Here is a 13,538-nt window from a genome sequence, read left to right on the forward strand (position 1 = left end):
AGGGCAACACCTATTGACAAGGGTAATGCTCATCAGCTTCAGTCTCATCATCTACTGAACAGAGCCAACAAGGCTCTTGGGAACCAAACAAATGTTTCATCTTTTAGATCATTAGATCATTCCCCTGCAGCAGCATCCAGTATAGATAACAATCTACACACTTAAAAGGCAGGCCTGGAAACTGAAGAGCAACTTGGCTAATAGCATGCCATACTTGTACTGACTTAGCAGGGGGATGGATAAAATGACCTAATGGGGCTTTTCCATCTCTTGTTTCTATGTTGTCCTTTGCTCTCAGGAAATGGTGAGCCAGTTGGTGAGCAGATATTTCTGTTTGTATATTCTCCTGATTCCTTTATTTGTTATATTTCTCTTGGTTACTTTGGGAAGAAAATCATATGATGTAAGTTGGGAGACACAGAGAGGTCAAAACTGAACAATGTTAAACAAACATCTGTCATAGGATTTTTTAGATAATAACATGCCATATCTCTGAGCTGGTAGTCAGTGGGAGATCTGAATTCACCAATAGCTTCTGCTCACAGGAATAACGTAACTGCTTCCTTCATATCCCCATAAATCACCTGAACATACAGCCTCCATAATTCTCCAGCCCCTCTTCTCATTTAGGGCGAGAGACAAGAACAGAGCTTCAGTCCTCTATGTAGCAGCACTACACTGGCCTCACCTTAAAAGACACACATGCTGCAGCCTTTTGCTGTTTCTAGTACAAATAAGGTGACAAGGTGTTTTCTATTTCTTTTAGCTATGCTCTCCAGGGGTGACGTGTGCTAGCCCATAAGGTCAGGCTTGATAAAGCCCTGGCTGGGATGATTTAGTTGGGAATTGGTCCTGCTTTGAGAAGAGGGTTGAACTAGATGACCTCCTGAGGTCCCTTCCAACCCTGATATTCTATGATTCTATCACTACTCCAGGGCCTTCCAATGGCACTTAATGACCAGAGTATTCCCACATTCTCCTCAACCCTCTCTAAAAACAAAAAAAGGCATTGTTTCTGTTCCGGGTTGGGCAACACGAGCGGACAGCACAGCCTCACCAGTGAACGCTGATAATGTAACATGATGGCACTAACTGAATATCCCTTCCTCTCCAACCTTTACACGTCCACATATGGCTTTAATTCTGGTTCTTGATCACATGGGAAGTGATTGTGATGCCTCCGCTCAGAACCTAGTGGGAAGTAATCTATAGAACAGAGCTCTGATTCTTAGAAAGGGGAGCATGGGAGTGGGAGATGCACTGCATCAGGGCTTGTTTTGAAAGATCGAAGAGTAGGGAAGGTATACTTTACAAGGCAGACTATTTGGTTTCCCACTTCCCTTAATCAGGTAAATGGGATCTAAATTATTCCTGACAGCAGACAGAAGACCTGAAGTTAAGCACTTGCCAGGAGGAAAGAGAGACACCCCCCAAAAGCTGCCTGTTAATGTAAATTTTCAGGAATTACCCTTTTAAGAGATAAAGGAGGGAAAAGGAACAGAGAATATAATTGTGCCCTGCAGCCAATTTGGGAGGGGAGCTAAGCTGGATTTGGCATGGTGCCAGTTCACTGGCTCGAATTTCACCTGTAAAAGCCCTGTAGACATTAAAAAAGCATTCATTATCCACACTGACACAAAAAACTCATTATGCTCTATTTTTCCAATCCTGCTAACTATGCATGAACCGTTCCTGCTGGAGGACAGTATTACCTGCTTCCTTCAGACTCCTCGCCGATCATAGCGACTCGTAGGTTTTTGTTTTAATTACATAGAATATTCTGTGCGGGACTCTTGGACAATGAGCATCAGTATGAGAGCTCCCAGTTAGTTCTTGTTTGTGTGGCACTGACAGCAAGCATGGGCACCGTGAGCCCAAAGCCCACCATCTCTCCAGCCTTCTTGGTCATTCATAGTCAGATGTCTTATTACTCAAAGCCTGATGGATTCAGCTGAAATCAACTAGCCCCTTTGTAAGCAGGCTAAAACTGGCATTTGTCTTTATATAATAAGCTGTGCATTATCTATTAAGACAGCCAAGGCCTTTTGATAGCATGTTTTTGCATTTTAGTACACGTTACTTTCCCGCTTGTAGGCCTATCCTGGCCTTATTGCTAAGCATGTTCAAGGGCGAGGCATAACTCTTTGATTAGACTTCACTGGTTTTGACGTAGGCTTTCATTAGCACTTTGCCTTCAATGGCAAATCCATTGTGGCTGCTTATAGCCAGGGTGTAATAGCAGCTAGAGTGCTGGTGGTTAATGTTCTCGTCCAATCTAATGCAACTGTTGTGTCTGCAACGTGGCAGGCAGACGCTAAGACAAAATTAACCCACGAATTAGCAGACCGCACTCCATGGGATGGCAACTATACTGAGTGTGCTTCCTGAAGTCAAGGCTTAAATCAGAAGCCTTGTGGGCTAAAGTCAGCTCATTTCCCAGGTGAACCAAGAGAGTGAGTAAGCAGGAATACGTCTCAGCCAGCAGTCACCTTTGCCAAACTCACATCAGTGAGATGGCCATCAGCTACTAAGGAGATTCCACTAAAAAGTTACATTATTGCAAAACACTACCCATTGTTTTATGGCCATTATGCAAATAGTTTATGTCAGCACTTTATTAACAAGGGAGGAGGAAATGGCCTCTGTGTATACATGACAACGGATTTTCTCTAAGACATGTTGCAGCTTTTCCCTCAAGACCAAAAGAGAATTCCTTCCATCTTGCCAAGGACGCTTTTCCCAGCATGTATATGCTTTGCTGCAGAGCATTGCAATTTGCCTGGTTTCACAACATCAGAAGCTCAGAGTTTACTTGAGACAAATGTTTAACAATAAGTCTGAATGCTATTTAGGACTCAAGGGTGGGGCAGCCTTTTTTTCCTCCTAGCTAAAGAGCTTAAAACATTTATGTGGTTTGGTGCATGTATGTTGTTCAAGAGACACAAGAAAAACAAGAACTGAATTTGGTCAGGGGGTAGAGTGCTGGAGGGTAGGGAAGGTGGCACAGTGACTGACATTTGCAATCCTAAATTCAAATCTAAATTGTCGATCGTAAGGAATTTGGCAGCCTTAATATAGTTAATGTTGACCCATCGCTATCACAAAGAATATGGACCACTGGCACACCTTAGCACATTGACAGCATCTGCTCAAAAAACACTAAGGCCTGGAATACTAAGAGTGTTGCAGGACAGGAATGAGGTGCTGGAAGATGTGAATGGGGAAGCTTGTGCAGTTCTTGCTTGCATTGGCATTAGCCAGAGAATTAGTTGCTGACTCTCATAAGCACTAGAATCACTTGAAATCTTGTCTTGTTAAAAAAACAAACAAACAAACAAACAACCACCACAAGCAGCAAGGAATAATTAAGAAAACAAATTAGAGGCAAAGATGAAGCTCCTGTTCTAAAGCCCAATGAAATTAAAAGAGAAAGTCCTGTTGATTTCAGTGGGATTTGGATCAGAATCAAAGTAAAATAGGTAGTTGCAGATTTTGTTGAAGAAATAACATGGTAGGTCTTTTTAGTGTAAAATGCTGCAGTACAAACACACAAAGATAGTATGAGAATTAAGCCAACTGCTTTTCATCAACTCCATGTACATTTCTGGTGGTGAGGGGAGAAGCCATTAGCATCCCTTTGTGTGAATGTCACCTCAGACAAGATCTATTGCTTCAAGTGGTCAAGGGTCCATTCTGAATTTAATCCCTCTCAGACCTCTCAATGGAATCGCATAACTCATAGGTATAGTTCTTCCATCCTTTGGCTCTTTATGATCCTTGGTGGTTTTAGCAGACACCAAACAAGCTCCTATGCTGTATCCACAGATGGGTCTCTAGTGTTTAATAATTCCAGCAGAGAAGTAAGGCAAATCCTATATTTAGTTCCAACTGTGCTATGCTCATAATTTTGGTCTTGGGATAGGTCACTTGGCCTCACCTGATCAAGCTAGAGAACTGGGCCGAAAGGAAGACCTTGGAAAGGAAGGATGATTTTGTGAAGAACTGTGTTAATAATCAATTTTTTGGTTTGCAGACCAAACTGAGGAACTTGTGCGAGGAGGAGGGGAATCATTTTGGGTTTATCTAAAACAAACTTTTTTTTAATTTTTGTTATTGGGCAAAACAAAACAAAACAAATGTGTGTAGCACAACACATTTTGTTTCATTTTGGGGCATTTTAACTTGTTAAATATTTTTTTTAATCAGTGTAGTGGCTCAGTGCAGGGGCCCTTTCACTCCAGGTCCTCGTGAGGCCACCTCACCTCACTATGTCATTGATATATCAGCTACCATGGGGAACGAAGCAGTCTCCACTCACAGCTGGAGTCCAGGCCTGTCCTCAGACTGGGTGGGAAATAAACAGTCAATTAGCCCAGACCCTGGCTCAAGGCAGGGCAGCAAAGAGTCTGAGACTCAGGCTTCTGGCCTGGGGAAAGTGGGACTGCCACTCCCAGGTTGGGGTGCAGGGGGGGATGCAGGCCCACCCACTCCACTGCATCCCGTCCCAGGTCCCTAGCAGTAACAAAGCGCTTTGTCACTGGGTCAGCAGGGAGGCATGCTGCAACACACTGACTCACCCTCTGGCTCTTGGCTTTCCCTTAGGCAGGACAAAAAGTCTACATTAGCATTCTCTTTCCCTGCATGGTGTCAGACAGTGAAGGCATACTGCTGCAAGGTGAAGTACCATCTCATCAGCCGAGCATTGGTGGTTTTCATGGAACCCAACCACTTTAGGGGCTCATGATCAGTTATCAGATTGAAGGGTTTTCCAAAAAGGTAGCATCTAAGGGCCTCAATCGCCCATTTGATGGTGAGGGCCTCCTTTTCTATAACCGCATAGTGGCATTCTCTTGGGAAACGCTTCTGGCTAATGTAGAGGACAGGGTGCTCTTCTCCATACACCTGCTGGGACAAGACTGCCCTTAGCCCCACCTCTGAAGCTTCCATCTGGACCAGGAACTCTTGGTCAAAATCGGAGCTGAATAGTACAGGTTCCCAACACAGGCTCTCCTTGAGGGTTTGGAATGCCTCTTCACATTCCGCCTACCATTGTACTCGACATGGGCTGTCCTTAGTTAAAAGAGCCGCAAGGGAAGCCATGATGGATGCAAACTGGGGGATGAAGCATCAATAGTATCCTGCTATGCCAAAAAACTGCTGTACCTGCTGCTTTGCAGTTGGCACTGGGCAGGCCTGGAGGGCTTGGACCTTTCCTACAAGGGGCTGTACAAGGTCTCGCCCTAGGGTATATCCCAGGTAGATAGTTTCCTACCATCCAATCCAACATTTCTTCAGGTTGGCTGTGAGGCCTGCTTTCCAAATCATCTGCCGGACCACCGCTATCCAGAGTAAGTGTTCTTCTCAATAGTGACCATAGATAACACTATCATCTAGGTAAGCAGCCGCGTAGGCAATCTGTGGACTTAGGAAGTGATCCATCATGCGCTGAAAGGTAGCCAGGGCCCCAACGAGGCTGAAAAGCATCCGGACAAATTGATACAGCCCCGGAGTGGCAAAGGCCGTCTTCTCTCTGAAACGCGGGCCCAGGGGGATCTGTCAATACCCTTTTGAGAGATCAAGTGTGGTGATGTAATTGGCGGTTCCAAGACGTTTGAGGAGCTCATCAATACGGGGCGTCAGATGGGTGTCAAACTTTGACATCGCCTTTACCTTTTGAAAGTCAATACAGAAGCGATGGCTCCCAGCAGGTTTTGGAACCAGTACAATGGGGCTGCGCCATTCACTTGGCGACTGCTCGATGATTCTCAATTCTACCATCATTTGAATCTCCTTTTCCACCATCTCTCGCATCTGCTGTGGGAGAGGGTGGGTCACTTCTTGGACCATCTGTCCCAGGGTTGTCTGGATTGTGTGGCATATGATGGTGGACTGGCCAGGGCATATGGTGAAAGTCTTCCGGAAGACTTCCAGAAGGCACTGAGCTTGTTTCTGCTGATCAGCCGGCAGCGGGTTGCCCAGTTGAGGCTCCTCTGTCTTGTTCAACTCAGGCACCTGGGGCTATGGGACTGGTTCGGATGGGTAGGGGGTGATTAGCAATCCTTCCTGGGCATGCCAGGATTTCAAGAGGTTCACAAGGTTCACCTGTTTCTTCTTCCTCCGGTCGGGCTGGTGAACCTTTTAGGTGACAGGCCCCATCTGACAGATGATTTCATATGGGCCTTGCCACCAAACCAGGAACTTTGACTCTTCTGATGGGAGGAGTAGAAGTACCCGGTCCCTGGGCGCAAAGCTTCTTGTTTGGGCCCCGTGGTTATAGCACTGCACCTGGATCCCTTGGGCCGCCTGAAGATTGCAGTACATATTGGAGGAGCCCCTGGGAGGTTGAGGAGGTGTATTCCCAGGCCTCTCTCATCAAATCCAGTACCCCGTAGGCCTGGTGTCCATAAAAGAGTTCAAAGGGGGAGAACTTAGTGGACTACTAGGGTAGCTCGCGGATGGCCAGAAGCAACAGCGGAAGTAGCTGGTTCCCCTGTTTCAGTTCTTGAGGAGGAAATTTCCTCAGCATTGTCCTGAGCATTCTATTAAAGCACTCAATGAGCCCGCCCGTCTGGGGGTGGCATACGGGCATTTGCAGCTTCCAAATGCTGAGCAGGGCGGAGTAACCAGGCCGTGAAATTGGTCCCCTGGTCAGTCAGGAGCTCAGGGAAGCCCTACTGGGCAAAAACCTTCACCAGTTCAGCCATGATGGTGCAGGTGCTGGTGTTCCGCAGTGGGATGGCCTCAGGGAAACAGGTGGCATAGTCCAGTAGGATGAGTATATGCCTGAACCCAGCCTTGCTCTTGGGGAGAGGCCCGATCAGGTCCATGATGAATCACTCAAAGGGCACTCCCACCCCGGGCAAGGGAACTAAGAGTGCCTTCGACACCCCAGGGTCGGCGGCCAACTGGCAGTTGAGGAATGAGCTGCAATAGTTCTTTACCTTCTGGTGAACTCCTATCCAATAGAAGCGGGATAAGACCCAAGTCAGGGTATTTTCTTGTCCCAGGTGGCTGGCTGCAGAGATGTCATAAGCAAACTTCAGAACACTTCTCCGATGTCATCCAGGAACAACCAGCTGGGTCTGGACCTCCTGGGTCTGGGGGTCCCGCTCTACCCGCTAGAGGTCATCGGCTGTAAGTTCAAACTGCAGCCAGTTCAGTGCTCTCTGGGGGCGGATCTACTATGGTCCCATTGATGCAGGACACTTGGTTATAGGCATGCTCAAGGGTGGGGTCATCACACTGGTCTTGAGGGAAGTCAGACAGGGAGGTTCTTGCAGAGCCTTCCTCATCTGGATCTGGGGGCTGGATTTGGGTCCAGGACTCAACAGGGTTTTCTTCTCCCTGTTCTTCTTCCTCTGGTTCATGGTGTCCTTCACTGGCCTTGGGCAGGGGCAACTAGGCCCTGGCTCTGCCCACTAGGCCTCAGTGGGGGGCCCTGCCCACTCTGGGTCCTCGGGAGGCCACCCTACCTCACTACAATCAAAAACAAATACAATTCTGAAACCTCAGTCACAAAACCATCAAAAGAGGAGGTGGCGCTGATGCGACCCTGCTTTTAGCCAATAAGTATTCATTGGGCCAGAAAAAGCAACTGAGAATGACTTTATAGCATGGTGGTTTGGGGACTCACCTTGGGAGCAGGGACACCTGGGTTACAGTTCCTGCTCTGGCGACTATTTCAGTAATTTATACAGAAGTGAAATATCTTCTACAGGAGAGATTGCGAGTGATCCCACTCATAATACCCCATAGCCCAGTAGTGCAGGTATTCATGTGAGATGAGGGAAACTCCTGTTCAAATCCCTGTACTGACTCAGATAGTACTGAATCAGACAGAGTGGGGAGTAGAACGTGGTTCTCCCACATCCTAGGTGAGTAGCCTGGCCAATGGGTGGCACTACCTGTGGTGGTCTTGTGAATAATACCTAAGTCTCCTTGTGAACTCAGCCCTAACACTTTTGTTTTCTACAAAACTATGCAGTGAATTTGTGTCAAATTTGTGAACAGTTTGGTCAACCCCAAACTGCATTTTTAGATGAATGAACTATTAATCAAAAAAATTTCAGCGTCTTGTTAAGGCACACAACTGAAAATCAGAGAGATTTGGGTTCTTTTTCTGGCTCTTCCTCAGACTCCTTGTGTAACCTTGGTCTAATTAGGGGTTAATTCCCTCCTGTAATATAGGGAAAATAGCAACCTTCTTCACAGGAGCTTTCGGAGGGTAAATTCCTTAATGTAGGTGAGGCACTCAGATTCTATGGTGATGAGTGCCAGTAAAAAACCTCTATATAAACAAATACCCTGTGAAAACAAGAGGTTGTATTTGAGGTGCTTTCTAAAGTACATTCCAACATCACCACCCCTACACAAACCCACATAAGAGAAAAATACTATAATATATATAGTGTCAAACGTTAAAGAGCCTCAAAGCTAGCCAGAAGTGACAAGGATCCTTAACACAATATTTATACAAAGAGGCTAATTCTCAGGAGTGTTGAGTACCCTCTGCTTCCACCGACTTCAGTTGGAGTTGTGGGTACTCAGCAATGCAGGAACCATATCATCATGTAGTTTACAGAAGAGGTGCCAATGTCATACATTGTTACGAAATCTTAGGCCTCAATCCTGCAAATACTCATGCACATGCTTAGCATTATGAGTCGTTTCACTGATTTCAGTGGGATACTACTAATGGTAATATCATTAAGTATTGTCAGGGCTGGGACGCAGGCAGCCAGGCTCAGTGGTTACCACAGGGTGGGAGGCCAGGTCCCCACATCAGTCAGTGTTCAGAACCAGGAAGTCAGGAGCTGAGATTGGGAACCACAAGTCAGATACGAGGAATTAGACTGACTCAGGAAACCAACATCAGGAGATAGGCATAGGTAGCACTGGGTGAACAGCTCAGAGCATGGTGAAGCCCCCATGTGCAGATGACTTTCTGTTCCTCCTTCTGGCTTAAGTAGGGCAAGCAGGCCAATCAGGAGCACCAGTGTTCCATCAATCAGGGCCTGGGAGTGGAGACTTCTATCTGACCTGGTTCTAACTGGTGCTAATAAGCTATCAGGTTGAGGGGTGGTGCAGGATGATGCCTGCATACCTGAATCAAGAGCCATGGATCATGCTAAGCACATGCATAGCATGTGCAGGATAGCAGCTTAAAACAACCTATGGAATATTTATTTTTCTCCCTATCATATTGTCCTCCCCAGAGGAAAATGTGCATGTGCACATCTGCAGCAGGGCCTCCAAGGAAATACAGAAGAGGTCTCTGCACTAGTGCAACTACTTTCCCAGATTCCTATGATGACCTCAGACATCAATCTCCATCCTGCTTGCTTCACTGAATTTCAAAAAATGAGATCAGCAGGTCAACACACACAAGTGAAGCTAGGGGAGAAGATTCTGTCTCAAAATCAATGGGATTATGCCAGCATCAGGGCCGGTGCACTTGCTTCTTGGTGGGTGGGTTGGGAAGCAGAGTGGAGTTTCAGAACATTGTTTTTCCTTTATCAAAAACAACAATGCTACTAATGGCAGCATTTGAAGTGGTCTCAAAAAAGCAGCTGGTTTGCCACTTCCTAATACATTTCAGGCTGGGAAAGCTTGTTTAACTATATTGATAACAGTACCCTGATTTGGGGGATGGGACTGAGCCACAGCCCCATCTCTGAAAACATTCCAGCTTTGAGGAATTTCATATCCAGAGTTGGACTTTATGGCTTGTACCCCCTTTGAAGGGAATTGGTAGGTGCAGAATGAGTAGCAAGGTGGGAGGGTGTGAATTATTAGCCAGGGAGATGCTCTGTGACTGTATCAGGCCACACAGAGGCTAGCCAGTGTGACATCATGGCAGGGTTTGATGTGTTGCTGATCCTGTCACTGGCAAGTAGCAGTTTTATCAAGCCTAGGAAAATCAAAATTTGGACAACAAATAAAAGTGAATTCTAATCTGAATTGCACACAAAGCTCATTCCCAGGGTCCAAGCCCTGTCCTTCATACATGCATTATGGCACATTGGCTAGTAGCAGCATAGTCTGAAAAAGAGCAGTAAGCTTAAAGGAAAATACCTATGGGGTAGTCAACACTGCACTCCCTGTTTGCCAATCAGAGCATGCTCCTTCAGACTTGGCTGTGTCACCGCTCCCTCACCAGTGACCAACCTGCCTCAGACCCACCTCAGAGCTCTCTATTATTTTTGGCGGGGTCTACAACACTGGGCAACCCAGCCCTGGTGTTTAAGCCTTGCCCAATGCTTTACAGACCTGAGAACACATGTTTTTTTGTTTCAGAGACATTGCTTAAAATAACTTCATCTCTAGAAAGTTGGAGCTGAAACCCCTTTTCCCTTCCCCCCACTTTGCACAGCTGTAGCTCTTGCAAGTACCTAAAACCAGATGTAACATGAAAGTCTGGTTATCACATGCCTCCCACTCCCCACCTCTCAACCCCCCCCATCCAAAAATCTTTCGGTGGGCTGCAGAAAGAAGTGTATCTGTTTGTGGGGATGGAAGGGAAGGACTGGCTGAAAAACGTCCCCTTTCCCCATCATCCTGTGCTTTCTTCAAACATGTTTTTAAACACAACCAGTTTTGGTCTGGTTTCCTGGATGGCACATCCTTGTGTCTAGTTAGGATTCATCAATCATCTCATGAGACAGGATAGGACCTGAGGTGACAAGACTGCTCAGAGGTTTCAAGCAAGAAACAGGGAGGACGGGCAGGAGGGATGGAAGAAAGGATTCCTTTAAGCAAATTGAGCAAAACTGCATTTCTAGAGGGGGGAGGTAATTTAGATTCTAAGAGATAATTTGGCATTCACTTTAATTTGTCCTACCTAAATGAAGAACTTTTTTTAAATTCAGTATCTGAATGTGTCCATGCTTTCATTTCTGTGGTTTGGAGGGGGTAAATTTAAAATCTCTGCCATACCTAGAGTTCAGAAGGAACCAGCTACTTCCGATGTCTGGAGGGTCCTATATTTTATTCCAAACTGGCACAAGATCTGTTCAGATATTCTTAGCCTTGCTGACACCTTTTTGCTTTTGTTACATTAATGCATGGATGTGAAAAGGGAAGGGACTCTAAGTTCTGGATTCTGTTCCACCAAGCTGCTAATTCATATTAAGAAAGGTCAAATCTAATAGAGCACTGCCTTATGCTGAGGCCAAGAGGAAAAAGAGTGCATTTTAAAACTCCCTTCAAGGTATATTAACCCCATCAAGTGCTGTTAGGTTGCATATGTGTCAAAAATATAGCCTCCTCCTGTTCACTGGCCCAGTATGAGGTTATTCAAGATAGGGGAAGCCTGCCTTGTGGCTTTTTACATAACATTGTGACACTGGGCCTGAGGTTCCTTTGTGTGCTCTGCGTTGTGTGTTTGTGTGTGTTCTCCTCAGACCAGACCCACTCAGACAACCACCAGGAACAAGACTTTATTCTACAAAGAACATAGAACAGGATTACAGTCCAGCAGCCTCCTCTCTGCTTGCCTGCTACATGCTGTCAGCTCAGTCAGTGCTGAGACCTCCTCCTGGCAGGAACCAACATGCCATTTGTAGTCCACTTCTTGTAGTTCCAACAGCTGCTGTTGAAGCACACTGGACCTTGGGCTACACATTTCCCCTACTTATTGAAAGGGCAACCCCATCCCTTTCCTTAGTCAAAAACCTCTCTGAAGTCCCCAACAGTTTCCAAAGCTGGAACAGGAGATTACTTTCAAATTTTCTCCCCTGGTCTGTATGTATCCTCTCAAGGATGCCAGCGTCGCAGAAGAACTGTTTCCACATCCCCTTGGCCACAGTAGATGTCCACTGGTCATGAGTAGGGTGTGTCTGAGCATAGTGAGTCAAGTGGTCAGTGACTACAAGGACATTCATGATGCCCTCATGGGATGGCTCCAGAGTGAGAAAGTCAAGGCACACTAGCTCCAGGGGCCTACAAGTATGGACTGAAGTAAGTGGAGCTCTGCCTTCAGAGATGTCTCTCTTTCTTAGCAGCACCTTTTGCAAGCGAGGCATCAACCCTGGATGGTAGACTGCATGCTTGGCCAATAACAACGAGTGTGGACGAGATCCACCGTATGGTCAATGCCCATGTGCCCCATGTCCTTGTGCAGAGCTTGGAATCTCTCTCTTTGGAGTTTCTCTGGCAGCACCACCAGTTGGATGTGTCCCTCTTTCGAGATTGTTGTCCTCCTGTAAAGGAGCCCCTCTACCAGCTGCAATTGCTTACATTGATTCAGTAATGTCCACTCTGGTGTCTCTTCCTTCTGTCTCTCCCAGGCACTGGGTGCCCGTTTCCTGGGCAGGTAGGTCCTTACTTGGGAGATTACTGCATCCTTTTCCTGAAGCCTCCTCCATTCTTCCTTAGGCCTAGGATTAATTCTGTGCCTGGCCTGTGGAGTGGCTTAGCTCTCTCCATTGCAGTCCTCTGACATTCAGCCTGGGTTGCTACGGAGGACACATTCATCCAGCATTGAGAACTGTAACCCCTCCTCCCGGGATAACTGAGACAGGCCATCAGCACTGGCAGGGCCGACTTTAAGCCGATTCACCCGATTCCCAAGAATTGGACCCTGTGCTGGTGCCTAAGAGGGTCCCGCGCCAGTGCCTTTTTAATTTTTATTCACCCAGTGGCGCTCCAGAGGGTCTTTGGCAGCATTTCAGCAATGGGCCCTTCAGTCGCTCTGGGTCTTCAGCAGCATTTTGGCGGCAGGTCCTTGAGTGCTGCCGAAGACCCGGAGCACCGCCGGGTGAGTACGAATCAGGCCCCACACTTGCTAAAGCCGGCTCGGAGCACTGGCATTATTTCTCCTCGCCTGTTATTTATGTCAACGTTGAACTCTGCCATCCACCTTTGTGTCCATTTTAGCAGCAGTAGTAACATAGGTCAGTGGATTGTTATCAGTCCGCGTTGTAAATTGGTGTCCTATTAGATATTCTCTAAATTTACCTGCAGCTGCCCATTTTAACGCCAAGAACTCCAGTTTATGGCAGGACATATTTTTTTCTGAGGGAGTTAAGACCCTGCTGGCATAAGCTATGACCCTTTCCTTCCCTGACTGATTCTGAGCCAGTACAGCTCCTAGCCCCTCTGTGGATGTGTCTGTCTGGAGTATGAATGGTAAACTGTAATCAGCATATCCCAATAAGCTTTGTCTTCAGCTCTGTGAAAGCCTGGTCATATTCCTCTGTCCAAACAAAACTGGGTATCTTAGTGGATCCCCTCTGATTTCTCCTTCTGGTCTGGGCTTCATCTGCAGTTAATCTGAATAATGGGGCTGCCAGTTTGGAGTAGCCTTTGATGTATCTCCTGTAATAGCCAGTGAACTTAAGAAACTGTAATACTTCCTTCCTGTTAGAAGGGGTCTTCCAATCGCTCACCTGCTGTATCTTATTTGGATCTGTTGCAATGCCTTGGGCAGACACTCTGTGCCCAAGGTATCCTACCTCTTCTCGTAGCAAAATACACTTCCTGGGCTTGTATTGATGGAGTCTATCAAAAACCATCTCCAGGCCCTGCAGATGCTTCTC

Source organism: Gopherus evgoodei, chromosome 1, assembly GCF_007399415.2.
Source record: "Gopherus evgoodei ecotype Sinaloan lineage chromosome 1, rGopEvg1_v1.p, whole genome shotgun sequence".
In the NCBI taxonomy this organism is placed as follows: Eukaryota; Metazoa; Chordata; order Testudines; family Testudinidae; genus Gopherus; species Gopherus evgoodei.